The 15,796-nt window shown below is 44.3% G+C and overlaps 1 protein-coding gene across 2 annotated transcripts in view; it reads right to left on the bottom strand.

The window, feature by feature from the left end:
* Positions 1-15,796, bottom strand: part of Sh3rf1 (SH3 domain containing ring finger 1) — a 163,416-nt gene that overhangs the window by 59,566 nt on the left and 88,054 nt on the right. The gene's annotated exons all lie outside the window — the stretch shown is intronic.

Genomic DNA, 15,796 nt, shown 5'->3' with positions numbered 1-15,796 from the left:
ATACAGATACAAAGAGCATGGTATCTCTGTATTATCCACCGTACAGCCTCTAGGTAATAGAGTGAAGCTTTGGTTTTGTTTGCCTGGGATTATTGCCTAAGTCTGTTTCCTGGAATGAAATTCAAAAATTCATAAAAACCAAACAGTTTTTATATGAATGATTTATTCATCAAGATAGGTGATAAGGCTGGAGAAGAAAAATTTAAACCAAAGCCTAATTTATCAACTTCCTAACTTCTCTTAAGCAGATTAGATTTGGGGCAAACATTTTCCTGATGTGGCTTTTAAATGTGAGCACCAGGACTTAATCTTTTATAAACTCAGTATGCATTTATTAAGACTTTCTATGCTCAAGTATGGAATACAGCAGTTAATACCCCAGAGCCTGAGCATACTAGTCAGGACTACTTGGTACAGCCAAAAATCACCTGAAAAAGTCTCCGTTGAGCACTTATGAGGTTGGTCTGTGGGTGTCTTTGGTGACTGTCTTGACTGCTAAAGGTTCGTCTGTGAGGGATTGTCTTGATTGTTAAGGGTTGGGCTGTGTGGGGCTGTCTTGATTGTTAAGGGTTGATCTGTGTGGGGCTGTTTTGATTGCTAAAGGTTGGTTTGTGTGTGGCTGATGTGATTGTTAAGGGTTGCTCTGTGTGGGGCTGTCCTGATTGTGATTGTTAAGGGTTGGTCTGTGTGGGATTCTTCTTGATTGCTAATTAATACAAGAGGGTCCAGCCCACTTCAGGCAGCACCATTTCATGAACATGTCGTCCTGAGCTGTATAAGAAAGCTGGCTAGAGGATCCTGTGAGGAAGTCAGCCTTCAATTTTCCTCCATGGTTTCTCTTTCAAATTCTCTTTGACTATTACCCAGGGAGTAGGCCAAATAAATGCGTTACTTGTTGCTTTTGGCCAAAATGTTTGTCACAGCAACAGAAAGGAATCCAAAGCACTGCCCTCTCAGGCTTTATAATCCACACATTTTTTTCAGACATGCTCTTTTACAGTTTAAGATATTCAGCATGCTCTTCCTGGCTAAATAGCACCGTGAGGCCGAGAAGCAAAGAGACGAGATTCTAAACATTGCAGACTGGTTTTAAAAGGCAAGTTAAAAAAATGTGTGCAATTCCAAGACAACTTAATCATCCAATGAATTCAGTATGACACTTCCCAATGGCTCTTGGTACCCATTCATGAACATTAGTCAGCACTTTAAGATTTCTGACCTCCCCGGAGCACTGCTTCCGATCACTGATACAGAGGATAAACGTCTTGAGTCAAATATATCTCTAATAATTCACAGAATTGGATTACAGCCTTCTGCTCCTCATATCTTCATCTACGTATCTATCCATGCAAAACACACTCATCAAGCTTCTACTTTTTTTTTTTTTTAACCAGGCAATATGCAGTGCTAAAGACTTTAAAAGGAATAATGCATAGTTCTCCCTTGAGGGACAAGGCAGGTGAAGTAATGATAATCCAATGGTGTAAAGTCAATGATGGAAATGTCCACTACTAATGGGAAGAGAGAATTCTTAGCAGATGGAAAGAAATGAAATATTTCCCTAAGTCTTTGTGGAAACCTAAGGGGTTGGCTAAGCAAAGTTGGGGTAGTGGGGGTAAAGAGGAAAATGGGAAGCATTCTACCCAGAGGGAATGGTACTATGAAGGAACACCAGCAGAGACACAGGCCTAGGGAGAGCATTAGCAACAGAAGGTTCAAGAGAGGCCAGTAGTGTCAAGTTTACAGTGGGTCTTGAACAACACTGTTAACAGTCTTGACTCAATGGCTCCCTTCGAGCAATAGTCAAAGGTGTGAAGCACAGGGGGTCCTGTGGTCCAGGCAGACGAGGCTAGCAGTAAAATAGAAAATGGGGCGGAAGGTAGACAGACAGCTACATGCAAAACAGCCGTACAATGGCTGATCTTCTTTTTTAAGTCTCATTTTTCCGAGAAAGTAAAGCGGCACACGTGCTCATGTTCGCCACACTCCCCTCACATACACAAAGAAGATCAACTTTTAATACTCTTGACGGGAACGAAACTTTATAATAGTTTCCAACAATTAGCTTGTTTTCTCATCAGTCTAGCCAAACCTCTTTGCTAAATACTCCTGCTTGAATGAAGGCAAGCAGTAATTCTTTCTCTTAAATGCCAGTCGGCAGTCATCTTGTCTTGGCTTGGTCCATATGATGCTAAGTAAAATGGCGCTGAGTGTCAGCATCCCTGGAAGACATGAGTTGAGCCTTCCAGAAATAGTGATGCCTTTATGTGTCTTTTTGAATCCTGCCTTAAGACCTAGCTTTAATGGCACATCTCTTGTTACTTGACCTTGATAGGATGACCTTGTAAAAGACATCTGCTGCTTTGCCCTCTGGCTCCTCCCACATGTTCTTTGGGGACTCTGGCTCTTCACAATGTTATGACCTCCGACTGTCATCTATTTAACGCCCAATTTTGTGGAAGGTAGAATTCAAATCTTTGCCGGTCCTCACTCCACTCTTTGCTATATTACGTACTTCCAAAGTCTGGTTATCATAGCTTAGCCAAATTTCCTGAAGCCAAGTTTGAGGAAATAAATGTAGAACTGCGCAGCAGCAAGTGTTGCTGGGAAGCGGGATAGAAAGGGCGTGGCAAGGGACTGAGCAAACTCTTGCCTCTGATGAGACTGTGAAAGGCCATGGGGGATGGGAACAGACTCCATCAGGTCAGCTGCTTATTGGCCGTGTGACCTTGGGCGGGTCAGCTTTCCCGTTCCCTGACCTGGTCATCTGAAACTGTGGGAAGGATTTGGTGAGTTTATGCATTTTAATTCCATAAAAGAGCCTAGAAGGAACTAAATGCTACATCTGTGACTCATCATCATCATCATCATCATCATCATCATCATTGATCAGTGTGAAAAGCCTGGTCACCAGTGAAATGGGGCACTTGACAATGCATTTGTTTTCATGCAGCTGAACTGAACCCTTTTCCTTTTGGATGGATTCACACAGCAATTACATATATATATATATATATAATATATATATATATATATATATATATATATTTCCCACTGTACAATGATGCAAAGAATGTTCCTCCCAGGAAGTGCTCAAGAATTTTGAAATGTGCACTTCTGAAGCCCACATTTGTTTTCTGAGACGAATCCATTCATCTTCTGGTTACACAGAAGCAATCACAAATTCGCTGACATGCACCGTTTAATAGGGGATGGCATTTTAGATGTGGCTGTAGTTCATCTTGACAGGGCTAATGCAAGGCACTGGAAGCCTGCGTGAATTAATTGGAAATCCTATTACAAACAGTGACAAATAACTCTATTCACCATTATGGCCCGTGCTCTCAATTTCCACCGCACACACCTCAATTAGCTCTGTTTGGCCGGCTCTACCCCAGATCCATGCCAGACAAATCCACACACCAAGATTCAGATGTGGTGTGCTCTTAGAGACCATTTTCAATGGCTCCTGGAAGAGATCTGTAAAGCTTTTGTGATATGCTGATGTGGAAATGGAGGGAATTTATTTCTTTACAGATCATTTCCACACCCCAGTGGCCTAATGGACTTATTAACTTTTCCACAAAGAGAATCTATTAAGTGCTCCTAAAATCATCAAGCATCCTTAATAGAACAAGTAGCGACGGGAAAACCTATTACGATGATGGCGCTATGCATTATGGCTAGCCTGGGGTTACTGGGCCCCATGCAACCAAAACTTCATTAATTCACACTGACTTGCTAAAGGTTGACTGCCACGGTTATTTCGGTGATCAATAACCACAGAGAAAGAGTCATAAAGCTTATGGCGACTGAACCCACGAGCAGACATTTGTGCATCTGGCAATGTTTTTCTATGGTGTTCTTTTTTCAATTAAATTCCAAGACACTAAAAAGCCAGTTTGTGTCAAGTTTCTCAAAGGAAGGTTTCCCACATTAAATAAAATGAATTCTCTCCTGATTTCAAACCGAGCAAAGTTCAGTGATCTTTAGAAAACTTATTCCCACACAGACTGCAGATGATTAAGGATAAATGGGGTAACGACTTGGAAGAGCAATAAAAGAACACATTTTCCTGCAACATCTGAGGGAAAAAGGCAAAACAATTGGTTTGAAAAACCCTAGGACTCGTCTTGTGGGTAAAAGACATCCCGAGCCCGGGGAGGCGAGGCCTTCCCATTCATCTCCTCCGAAAGGTCTGAGAGTCATGTCATCACCCCGGCCTCTGCCCTCTGCGTCTTCAGCTGCTTGTCTTCTGGATCCCCACATCAGGCCAAGGCCCCCGAGGAACCGCGGGGCTTAGATTTCACTTGGAGACTTTCACTTGGCTACACATGAAAGGGAGGCTTAAAAGGAGAGAAAGCCAGAGAGAAACCGCACTGCAGTCTAACCTGGGGTGTGTGGCTGTCACTCACGCTGCCAGCTTTATCAAAAAGCTTGGCAGCAGAGACGGGCGAAGTATTAGAACCATTCTTTATCAGCAGCAATTTCAGCAAACACTGAATTATTTTGCTCGTGAAAAAAGAGCAGGACAGTGGACCCACTTTACTTTGCAATTAATGTTTGCTTCTGAATTACACATTCGAGTCGCTACGGATGACATTAAAACCCTCACACGATCCGCACACAAATATTTGTGATTAAGTGCTTTCCACCGCCATTTCTGCACCATCGCGCGCATTCCAATATATCTGGGGAAACGCTACTTGATGAGCCGGCTGAGAGTCCACCAGGTAAATAAAACACTCACTACCAATTTATTTCATGGACTCAAAATGCCAATGCCCAGATATACAGGCAAGGCAGCCTCTCTAAACTCAGATGCCTTCATGCATTTCTTACTGCTTCATAAATTAAAACAGATTCAACGACCTCCTGAGAAGGAAGTCTAAAAGACACTCTGACAGTGGGGACAGCTATAAAGTGGAATTCAGTTACATCCAAATTGGCACTTGACTCTGCCTGACTCTAGCTCAACTCCCAAAAACTTTTCAGAAAGAACAAAGAAACAAGAGCCGGCACTACACACAGAGAAGCAGGCATCACAGCAGATTAAAAAGAAATAATCGTTTAAAATGATGCCATTTATTTGGGTATGTGTGCACCAGCGCACCATGGGCGAGTATGGGTGGACACATGTACCACGACAAGCGTGTGGCAGTCAGGGGATAATTTTGTGGAGTTGGTTCTCACCTTTCATCACGTGGGTCCTGGGCACTGAACCCAGGTCCCCAGCCTTGCACAGCAAGCTCCTTTACCCACTGAGCCATTTCGCCGACCCAATATAATATATTTAATGGTTATTAAGTATAAAGCTTTGTCCTCAGGGTGCCTAGGTCAAATCACTACTCATATACGACCGGATTCTGACTCGAAATATTTCAGTTTCAAAACAGTGCCCCAATGATTACTACGAGCTATGTTTCTAAAGTAGTGTGGGGAAAGTATGGGGAATCTCAAATCTCCTCTAAGTCGATGTGTTATTGGTTGTCCACTTTAACTTTTGCTTGTAGAGCGCATTGCGCTACAGGACTTTTCCTATTTCCTACGGCCTCTGCAAGCTCACTCACCCCAAATTTGTCAATAAAAACTTCTGTGTAAGCACTATGCAGTGATGGATCGCACCTCTAAAGCTCTAAACACACTAATCGTAACTTAAAACCTACCACTGCTTTGTAAATAATCAGCACCTAAGGCGGAAAAAAAATTTCCCCCACTTACATTTATTTTTTTTTATTTTTATTTTAGGGTGCCCAGGAAACAAGACAGGGCCTGGTCCGTGCGAGGTATGCCCTCTACCACTGAGTCACACCCCAACCCTACACACACCCATTCTGTCCGTTCTATTACCCTCGCTTCCCCTTCCCTAACACGGCTGTTTTCTTCAGCTTTCTCCGAAGCAAGCCTTTTTATCTAGCCAGCCTTTCTCCCCTGCTCCAGATCTGGTTCCAATGTGACTCCAACTCAAGAATGTAGGCTGACTGACCCAGGCCAGCCTAAGGGGGCACTGAGGCACCCAGTCTGAAAGCAGTGCTGTGGAGGGATGAGGCGGATAACAGAACACTTTGGCAAAAACTTATATTTAAAAAAAAAAAAAAAGCATGGGGGAGGGGGTGACTAAAATGGAGAGGTAGGAAAAAAAAACCAGCAAAATGAAACCACGGTAGCAAGAATAATTCCTGAAACATGGTCTTCTCGACATCAACAGTGTCTTTACAATCTAGAGATGGTTCCCCCAGTGACCTCTTAAATCAAATGAATGTTCTAAATCATCGGTTTTACGGCCCCCAGTTTGGGTTGACCGTTCCACCTCGTATTTCCTACCCTCAGCAAGCAGAGTCCTGGCTGTCATCACCTCCAGGCTCCGGGCTCACAGATGCCATGCCTGCACCAGCAGAAGTTACTGTTGAGCAGCAGCCCACGTGGGCTGCCCCCAGCCCCGGGGTTCAGCCAGCCAGGTTTGTTTCACTGTCTTGCAGCTGTGGAACAATCTCTGTACACTGTAAATATGTATGTCTCTCATTGGTTAATAAAGAGCCGCCTGGTCTATAGTGGGGCAGGAGAGATTGGACAGGGAAAGCCAGATTACGAGGATGTTGAGAAGAAGAAGGGCAGAGTCTCATGAGCCACCAGCCAGACGCAGGGGAAGCAGGAGATGTACATGCCGTACTGAGATAAGGAGCCGAGCCACGTGGTAAAACACAGATTAAAAATACGGGTTAAGTTGTAAGAGCTAGCTAGTAACAAGCCTAAGCTATTGTCTGAGCATTTATAATTAATATTAAGTCTCCGTGTGGTTATTTGTGAGCTGGCTGGCAGGATAGAGCTGACCAGAGGTCCCAACAAAAAAACTCCCCTACAACCTGCAGTTGATAATTCCACATCTCTTTTGCTGGCATTTTTGTCTATCTAAGATGGTTGCATCTGTTGCTTGCAACGTTATAAATGAGGCCACGTTCAGAGGTCCAGTTCTGACGTGGGTCAACAGGTGGTCCAGGCTCTGTCTCCCCATCTGACAGAGGTGCTGTTCTTACCGGTACCCAGATTGCCCTACTCATAACTGTCACAGTATTTACCTCCTTCAGTGTAGGAACCCCACCACCACCACTACAGCATCCTGTACTGTGAGACTACGTGTTATCCATCTTGGTACCCTGAGTACCTACCTCAGTGTCTGTGAATAAATTCTTGCTGGAAAAATTAATGAAAAAAAAAATGTTGTTGTCCCTAGTGGGCTGAGTGCTAACATGTGGATGGACAAGTGGAAGAAAATTATTTTCAAGCAAAGACAACTAAAAAGACAGTTGTGTAGGTAGGTTTGCTGGCTTGGGATATACTGTGCAGTACACCCAGTCATATATTTATGAGTCTCCAGGGCTGACTGCTACATTGTCCTTTTGAAGTTATCTTCAGTGCATCCTCTGTGCATGCTACATGCTAGGCATGGGATTCTGAAATGTGAGGGACATAGGAATACCAAAGGAGGGGACATTCCACTCCTGGGGTTCTGGGAAGCCTGAGGCCCTCAGGAGTGTTCCCGAGAGACCCAGGGAAACGTGAACAAGTCCTGCTAATCGGCAGCCACGTCCACGAACAGACAGCGTTCTTTCTGGACAGGAACAGTTGAATGCTTTCTGTGAAGCAAATGGCTGGCATTTGAAAAATGTAAAACAAACTATGTAGCAAACCACAGCAAACAAATATTTTCCTTACAAATTCACTCGGCGGTTATGAGGAAATAGCCCTATAGCTGATTTATAGATTTTTCTTGGATGGCCTTAAAAGGGGAGTGCCCAACTGACAGACAAAACTCTAAAGCAAATCTTATGAATGTCTTTAAGGGAATACGGCAATTGAGAACGTAATTCACTGAAGTAAAATGCAGGAAATCCATGTCACTCACTGTCGCGAATGTTCGTCTGCTATTTCACTACGTGCTTGAGAACTGTGATAGCGTTTTTTGCAGAGAGCACAGAAGTTTCCCAGGAAAATCCCCTGCAGAAGTAACTTGAGTTACTAGCTTGAAGACTCAAGGCATGACGGGAAATGTTTCCTGGTAAAATGTGAAGTGTCTGCCTATTGGAAAGCAGTTTGGTTCCTGGCAAAGCAGCTGCCCCGCCCCTGCCCCTCCCCCATACTAAACATCTCACCTGGCCTGGGGCTGAGGGTTAGGCAGGCAGGAGAGGCCACAGGCCAGGAACTCTGTGCATCCTCACAGAATCCCAGGCAAGGAAGACCAGGGAGATCGCACGAGAGTAGGCTGTGCTATTATAAAGATCTTAGAAGAACCCAAATCAAGCCTGACGATGTGATTTCGCATTTAATGCATGTGTGTCTCCACGTTTTCACTTGAGGGCCCTGGAGAAAGAATGCCCACACAAACAATGAATGGGGAACACAGTTTCACAATGAAAACAACACTGCCCCGGACCCAAGCACATGCGGCCAATAGACAAAAATGCCAAGGCAATTGGACCGTAGAAAAGATAAGCTTTTCAGAAGATGCTAGGACATGAGATGGGACGAGACTCGACCCCTATCTGATACCATATGAAGAAAACTAATTTCAGATGGTTTCCATAATCAAATGTGTACGGAGACACTTTAAAGTTTTCCAGGCTGACAAAACAGAAGACATTTTAGTAATGGACTAGGAGAAAAACAAAATAAAAACTAACCATAAAAGCTCAGAAACCAGACTTCCTTAAAATTGGATAGGTCTGTTCATCCAAAGACACAGTGAAGAAACTAAACATGTAAGTGATAGATTGGGAAAGTATTTCCAGTGTTAAAATCTAACAAAAGGCTCGATTCAGAAACACAAACACTCCTATGAATCAACCAGAAGCAAGCCATTTGCTTTTGAGAAGGGACAGAACAGGGGTTAGAGAGATTCAGTAGTCAGAGGACCAGAGTTCAGGTCCCAGCACCCACTTTAGGCAGCTTACAGCCATTTGTAACTCCAACCCCAAGGGAATCTAATGCCTCTGGTCTTCTTAACTCTATACTCAGGAGCACATACCTACCAGCAGATACACATGTACACATACATAATTAAAAATGATAAAAAAAAGTAATCCTATTTTTTTTTTTTCTAAATTGAAGATCCAAACACAGAAAAGAGAGTTGTGCTATATGGTCATGATAGGACCCAACACCTGGGGTAATGATGGAATCCAAAATACCACTAGAATGAGATATTATTTCATGTTTATTAGACTAATAGAAATGTAAGGATGAGTGGGCTACAGCTCAAGGATAGAGCACTTGCCCAGCATGTGAGGCTCTGGGTTCACTCTCTAAGGCTACAATATTAACAACAATGAAGAGAACAAGGGAATAAATAGTTTAAAGACTGACAGCAGAAAACCAAAAAATAAGAAGGAAGTGAAACTCCTATATACTACAAACAAGAGTCAGAAATTGACATATTCTTATAAAGATACATAGTTTAGTTATGACTTAAGAATTCCATTCTTCTGTCTTAACTAACGAGAAATGGACACATTATGTCCACACAAAGACTCGTGCAAAAATGCTCACTGGGGCACTGTTTATGAAAACCAAACAACAAAAACAGCCCAAATGTCTATCAGGGTGAGAACAGCCCAACTATAACAATGGGGTCTGTGGGTACAACTCAGTGATACCACTGGCTTAGGATGCTGTAGCCCTGGATTCAACCTCAGCACCACCACCAGGGGCATACCAAACACACCACACGTCAGTGAAAATATCCCACCTAAGTATCGTGAGATCATGCTGACACAGCACTCGGGAATAAGCAGAACAAACCAACTGTGACGGAAATCAGAATAAGAGGTACGTGTGAAATGGGAAGTGTGCAGCAAGAGCATGGGAAAGATTTGCAAGACTACATTCTGCATCTTGGCAGGGCCAGGAGGTGCCCAAGGTAAACAGGTATCAAAATGAAACAGATTGCTCACTTGTGAACCATACTTCACAAATGCAAATTTTACCTCAGTTAAAAAAAATTAGAGAAAAACAAACTCAGAAGCAGCACTTAGATACAAAGAAATCAAGAGTGACCTAATGCACCAGGCATGTTACCATGTATCGACACAGAGGGGGAAATGCAAAAATTCAGGTTGAATAAGCTATACTGCCCATCAACAGAACGGCAAAGCTAGGAAAACAAGAAAACTAAAGTATGGGATGGGTGTGACCAACTTTTTGGCATTGCAACATGCACCAAGATCTTGTCCCCTTCACAGTTCATGTTTGAGAACTGCATAATCAAGTTACAGCACACACACACACACACACACACACACACACACACACACACACACACACACAAACGTTCTAAGTAAGTTTAGAATTTTGTGTTGGGCCATTTTCCTGTCTATCCTGGGCTGCATGTGGTATAGGGGCTGCATTTGGACAAATCTGAGAGACAGACACTGTTCCAAAAGGAAAGCTCTCTCGAAGCAGGCAGGGGTATAGACAACGTAGAATGCCTGAGATAATCCGACTCTGCCCTGAGCACCAGGCCTCTCCCCACCCCACGTCCAAGATGCACTCTAAATCTCATGAACAAAGGAAGAGAGAGCTATGACATGCATGGCCATTTGGGACAGAGAAAAGATGATGAAAGAAGGGGAAAATATTATGATGGACAAGCCACAGAACTGAAGTGCATTAATAGGGCAGTGTTGGGAGTTCAGCTTTCAACACTATGCAAAGGTCTCACACAAAGAGAGAAGACCGGTTCATAGTCAATGAAGAAAAAACACAGCTCAGACCGATGCATGCATTATTGAAGATGGATAAAAGACTCTCCTGACAGGGAGAGCTGTTAAATATTGCAATGGATTATGATAGCTCCTCCACTGGAGACTCGTGGAGGAAACAGGACGGTCTCACAGGCTTGGCTCTGCTTATAGGCCAAGGGGCAGATTACAAGTGGTTTCGAGGAATACTATGAGCTCTTTAGCAATCAAACTGTTTGAAAAATAATTCTCGATTTTTGTCCTATTTCTCTTTGAAGGGTGGATTCAAGAATAAGTATTTTGGTTAGGTGTTTGTTTGTTTGACAACTTAACACAACCTAGAGTATCTGGGAAGAGGAATCTCAGTTGAGAAAAATGCCCCCAGCAGAATGGCCTATAAGTCAGCCTGCGAGCATTTTCTTGATTAATGATTGATGTGGGAGGACCCAGCCCACTGGAGACGGTTCCACCCCCGGAACCCCAGGGTAGGAAGGTGGTCCTGGGTTGTATAAATAGGTAATCTGAGCAAGCCAGGAAACAGCGTTCCTCCATGACCTCCTTCAGCTCCTGCCTTGGTTTCCCCTGATGATGGTCTTTTTGGTCATGGTGTTTTCTCACGGCAGCAGAAAGTATCCACAGCAATAAGCACGGAAATAAGGTACAGGAGGTCGGCAAGGGCACACTTAAGAAAGAAAACAGACATGGAACATACAGAAACATGAAATCTCGACAGCCTGGATCCTTCAAACCTATTGTAACTTGCTACAGTGTCATTAGGAAAATCTGGAGATGTCGCCAGCCAGTCAGCCAGTCAGCCATCCTGCCTTTTATCTAGTTATTTAAGCCATGAAACAGTCGCATGGGGCATGCATATATCACCGTTCCTACTCTTCAAAGGGATGTTCTGGCAGTCAATTAAATGTGGAGCCGCAGAGCAAAGACTGAATAATTACTTTAGAATAACAGCCTCTTAGTTTCAAATAAATTCATTACAAGGACAATAAAATCAATCCCATGAAAGCCCCAATATAGAACCAAGGTCTTTAAAATACAATTAAGTCTCTACATGTTTTAAAAAAAAAAAAAAAACTAACTCCCAAATCCTATCCATGTGTAAGTAAGCTTTGCCATTCCGTCTTTTCAAAATGGAGTAACGAAAATGGTAGCCAAGCAACCTTAGCGCCCCTCCCAGCTCAGCGCCTCCTGCAACTGTGGGAAAAGGTGCTTGAAAAAGACTTTGGGAATAATTCTGTGGTAATAAAACTGTGGTGCTATTTTATTTGTGCTGAAATGTGGTGATACTTTATTTGTAGGTTAATAAATAAAGTTTACTTGGAGATCAGAGGACATAGCCAGCCATAAACAAAGGTCAGGCAGTGGTAGTACATGCCCTTAATTCGATCACGTGGCAGGCAGGGTCTCTGTGTGGTCAAGGACACAGCCAAGCGTGGTGACACACGCCTTTAATTCCAGTACCAACCATAGAGACCTGGAGGTCTGTGCAGACAGGCAGTGACGAGGAAGTGAAGTGGCTGGGCTAAGAGCCAATGAGAAGGCAGAACAGCAAGGCAATAAAGGCGCAGGTTAGACAGGAAGAAGTTCTCTCTCTTGGGAAGCTATGGTGAAGTGGTGAGCTATGGCGGCTCTCACTATTGCTCTGATCTCTACAGCTTTCACCCCTGTATTTGGCTCTGTGTTTCTTATTTAATAAGACTGTTTAGAAATCCGTCTACACAAAACACTTGAAGACACTAACTGCCATGCCTCCTCTGGAACGAAAAATCATGAGTCCACTTGCCATGAACAACTTTACCAGCAGGTATATATGCATGTTTCACTGGAGCGTCCCTCCGAACAGAGTATTCCAGCTGAAGAATGACAATCACCTCAAATTAAGAAGAAGGAAACAGAGCAATGTGTGGGGTGGGGGGCGGGGAGGCTTCAGTGACTAAGCCGGTTGTCCGGCTGCCATTGTAGTCTAAATAATTAGACAATGAGATATGAATTAGAGATGTTTCCAAACAAAGTGAACGATTGATATAAACAGTTTCCTTCCTCCCACTCTCTGCTACCCAATCGACCTCTCTTCTCTCCCTCTCCCTCTCCCTTCCTTTCTTCCTCCCTCCCTCCCTCCCTCCCTTCTTTGTACATATTTATGAGGTGCAGAGTAGACAGTTGAGACTTGGAGCGCTTCCTACGACCTTCGTTCTTCCCTTCCCTCTTTCCTTCCCTCCTTCTTTTCTTTCTTTGGTTTTTGAGGCAGTATCTTTCTATGCCGTCCAGGTTATTACGTAGTGCAGGCTGGAGATCCTCCGGCCTCCATCTCCTGAACACTGGGATCACAGGCATGCACAACTGGCCTGGGCTCTTATGTATTTATTTATTTACTTATCTTTTTTATATAGCTAAGCACACAAAACTCACATCTGAGGCTCGTTTTATCAAGTGCTAATATCACCCTCACGTGAGAGTCACGTATCACAGGAGCAGCGGCAATAACTGGTGGTGCAGCCCACTGCCACGGGGAGCACCCAGGCACTGCCATGGGGAGCGCCCGGGCACTGCCACGGGGAGCACCCAGGCACTGCCACGGGGAGCACCCGGGCCATCGTCGTTCTCTAGCTTACTTTTCTGAGGCAAGCTCTCTCTCTGAACCTGGCTCGCTAGACTAGCCGACCAGCAAGGCCCCCGGAGCCCTCCCGCCCCTGCCTCTGGAGGGCCGATATTCCAGCTATATGCGGGCACACTTGGCTTTTGACTTCGCTTCCGAGACTCTGATCCTGGGGCCTCAGATTTGCACAACAGTACTGACTTAAACATCTCCCCAGCACCAGGAATAGATTTTCTGAGGACACAATAATAACAAGTAGAACTGACGGACAGAGAACACGCATACACACTTGCCTCTGGAGGGCAAGGCACGGTGTGAGAGAGAAGAGACATGCACGTGCTATCATAAACAAGTACTGCTTTAAAACTAACCTGCACCAGGAGGAACACAGCGTGTGAAATTCTAATGTCCTGGCTATAAATTTCAATAGATCATTATTTTAAAAATAAATGCATATAAAGACTACCAATAATATAAAGGGTAACCTTTCAACAACCTCACTTGAGAAACAAAACATTTAAAAGCAATCGAAGCTTACAGTGTTTTACTTCACCAATGATACGGTAGGTAAGCTTAAAAGGAATGAGAAACTGCTCTCTGTAAATATCCCCCCCTCAGTCCCCCTCCAAACTGCTCCTAACTAAGCCTGGTTAGCGTATTCAGCTGCACTCAATAGCGGAAGCTTTCATGCAGTATCAATGCCTCAGGTAAACGCCCACTCTCCCGTTACTCTCTATAATAATTACACTTTCAACTTTACTGTGCTAGGTTCCTTTATGGACATGAGGGAAATCAGCAGTAAATAAACACAATAGAACAACAAGAAACTAGGAAGGAAGAAAAGGAACATAGGACACGAGCTGTCTCCATGCTCATGCGCTCTGTTTCTGCAAGCCAGGTGACTCAATTAATTGGTAATATTTCACTTTGAGGGCATATGTCCGCAGTGTGATCCAGCGGCACTGAAGATCTTGGAGCCTGGGGGTTAAGCGTGTTAGCTTTGGGAAAAATAATGAAAGCCTAAATACCTTCCCTCAATTCCAAAGGGGTTAGTTCACTGAACTTGTGAACACATGGAAATCACTTGACATGTCACCTTCAAAAATACCTCCTTCTTAGGCAAGTGTAGAGATCAAAATATGATTCTTTTAAGAAGAGGATACCAAGTCAAATGGCTGGTGTGTGTGTGTGTGTGTGTGTGTGTGTGTGTGTGTGTGTGTGTGTGTGTAAGAGCAGGGAGAGAATGAATGAACTAGATTCATTCCTGAACAGAAGCAGCCCAGCCCTGGAACCTGCTGAATAAGATGCTTGTTAAATGCACAGCATGGGGCGTGTGGCTTCTGCATTTCCAGGAGCTGCCAGTCAAGGGAATGCTGTCCTGAGAATCTCAATTGGAGCAGCAAAGGAACTAAGGGCCAGTCTCCTTCCCAAACTCCTTTGCTGGTTCTTCTTTCTCAGGAGACTCAGGGATCCATCTTTGAGTCCCTTTATTACCTAAACTCACTCCTAAGATGATGATCTCATCTATTTCCTTCTTTAAAAACCAAGTGTACAAGCCTTTCTCAATCATGGCTACATACTAGAATCAACTAGGGAGTTTCGGGGTTCCTCCTCCTCCTTCTCCTTTTAATGTTTTTAAGGCCCCACAGCAATTAAACAGGCATCTCTAGGGTTAGTTAGAAGCCTGAGCATTTTTCAGAGCCCCTGGATGACTCCCCACAGGCACAGCTAACCATGACTGGTTCACCTAACTGCTGGTCCACCTCACGATACCTCCCAGATCTGATCCCAGCCAGCACCTCTTACCTGCTCTCTCTGAGTGTCTTCCTCACACCTCAACTCACCTCAAGCTGGCCTGTCCGAAACAGATTTCTGGATTCCCACCTGCCCCTCTGCCAATTCGCCCCACGGCATCCTCACCCTTCACCTCACTACTCTGGCCAAAAGACTCAGCTTTACTGTGGTGCCTCCATTTCTGTACTTTCTCGGCCCACACTCAATCCTCCAGCAAGCCTATGGTCTCGAACTTCTAAAGAGACGCCGCATCCCTCCGTTTCTTACAACCCCCATGGCGGCCAGCCTAAGCCAGCAATACTGCTTCTACGCGGCTACTCTTGTCCCTGCCACATGGGTCCGTGGCTCTGTCTCTTGTCTGTCAGTCTCACGGTGGCTTTCCACTCACTTAGAACAAAACAAACCTCTTCCCATGGCCTCCTTCCTTCTGTCCTGAGGCCCTCCTTACTACCAGACGCCCGCACCCCGATGCTGGACTTTCAAGCCTCTAGAACTGTGAAAATGTAGAATATCTCAACCTTTACACTATTAATCACACGTTGGCTCCAGAGCTAAAAGAAAAACAACAGAAGGAAGTTATTACACAAGGCCCAAGCTCGTTTTCAATGTCAGAGCTGAGGAATTTCTCTAATCATAAGCTGCCAATCAACATGGACGC

Source organism: Peromyscus leucopus, chromosome 17 (genome assembly GCF_004664715.2).
Source record: "Peromyscus leucopus breed LL Stock chromosome 17, UCI_PerLeu_2.1, whole genome shotgun sequence".
Classification (NCBI taxonomy): Eukaryota; Metazoa; Chordata; class Mammalia; order Rodentia; family Cricetidae; genus Peromyscus; species Peromyscus leucopus.
The sequence above is the reverse complement of the archived record's forward strand: the minus strand, read 5'-3'. Positions and strand labels throughout refer to the sequence as shown.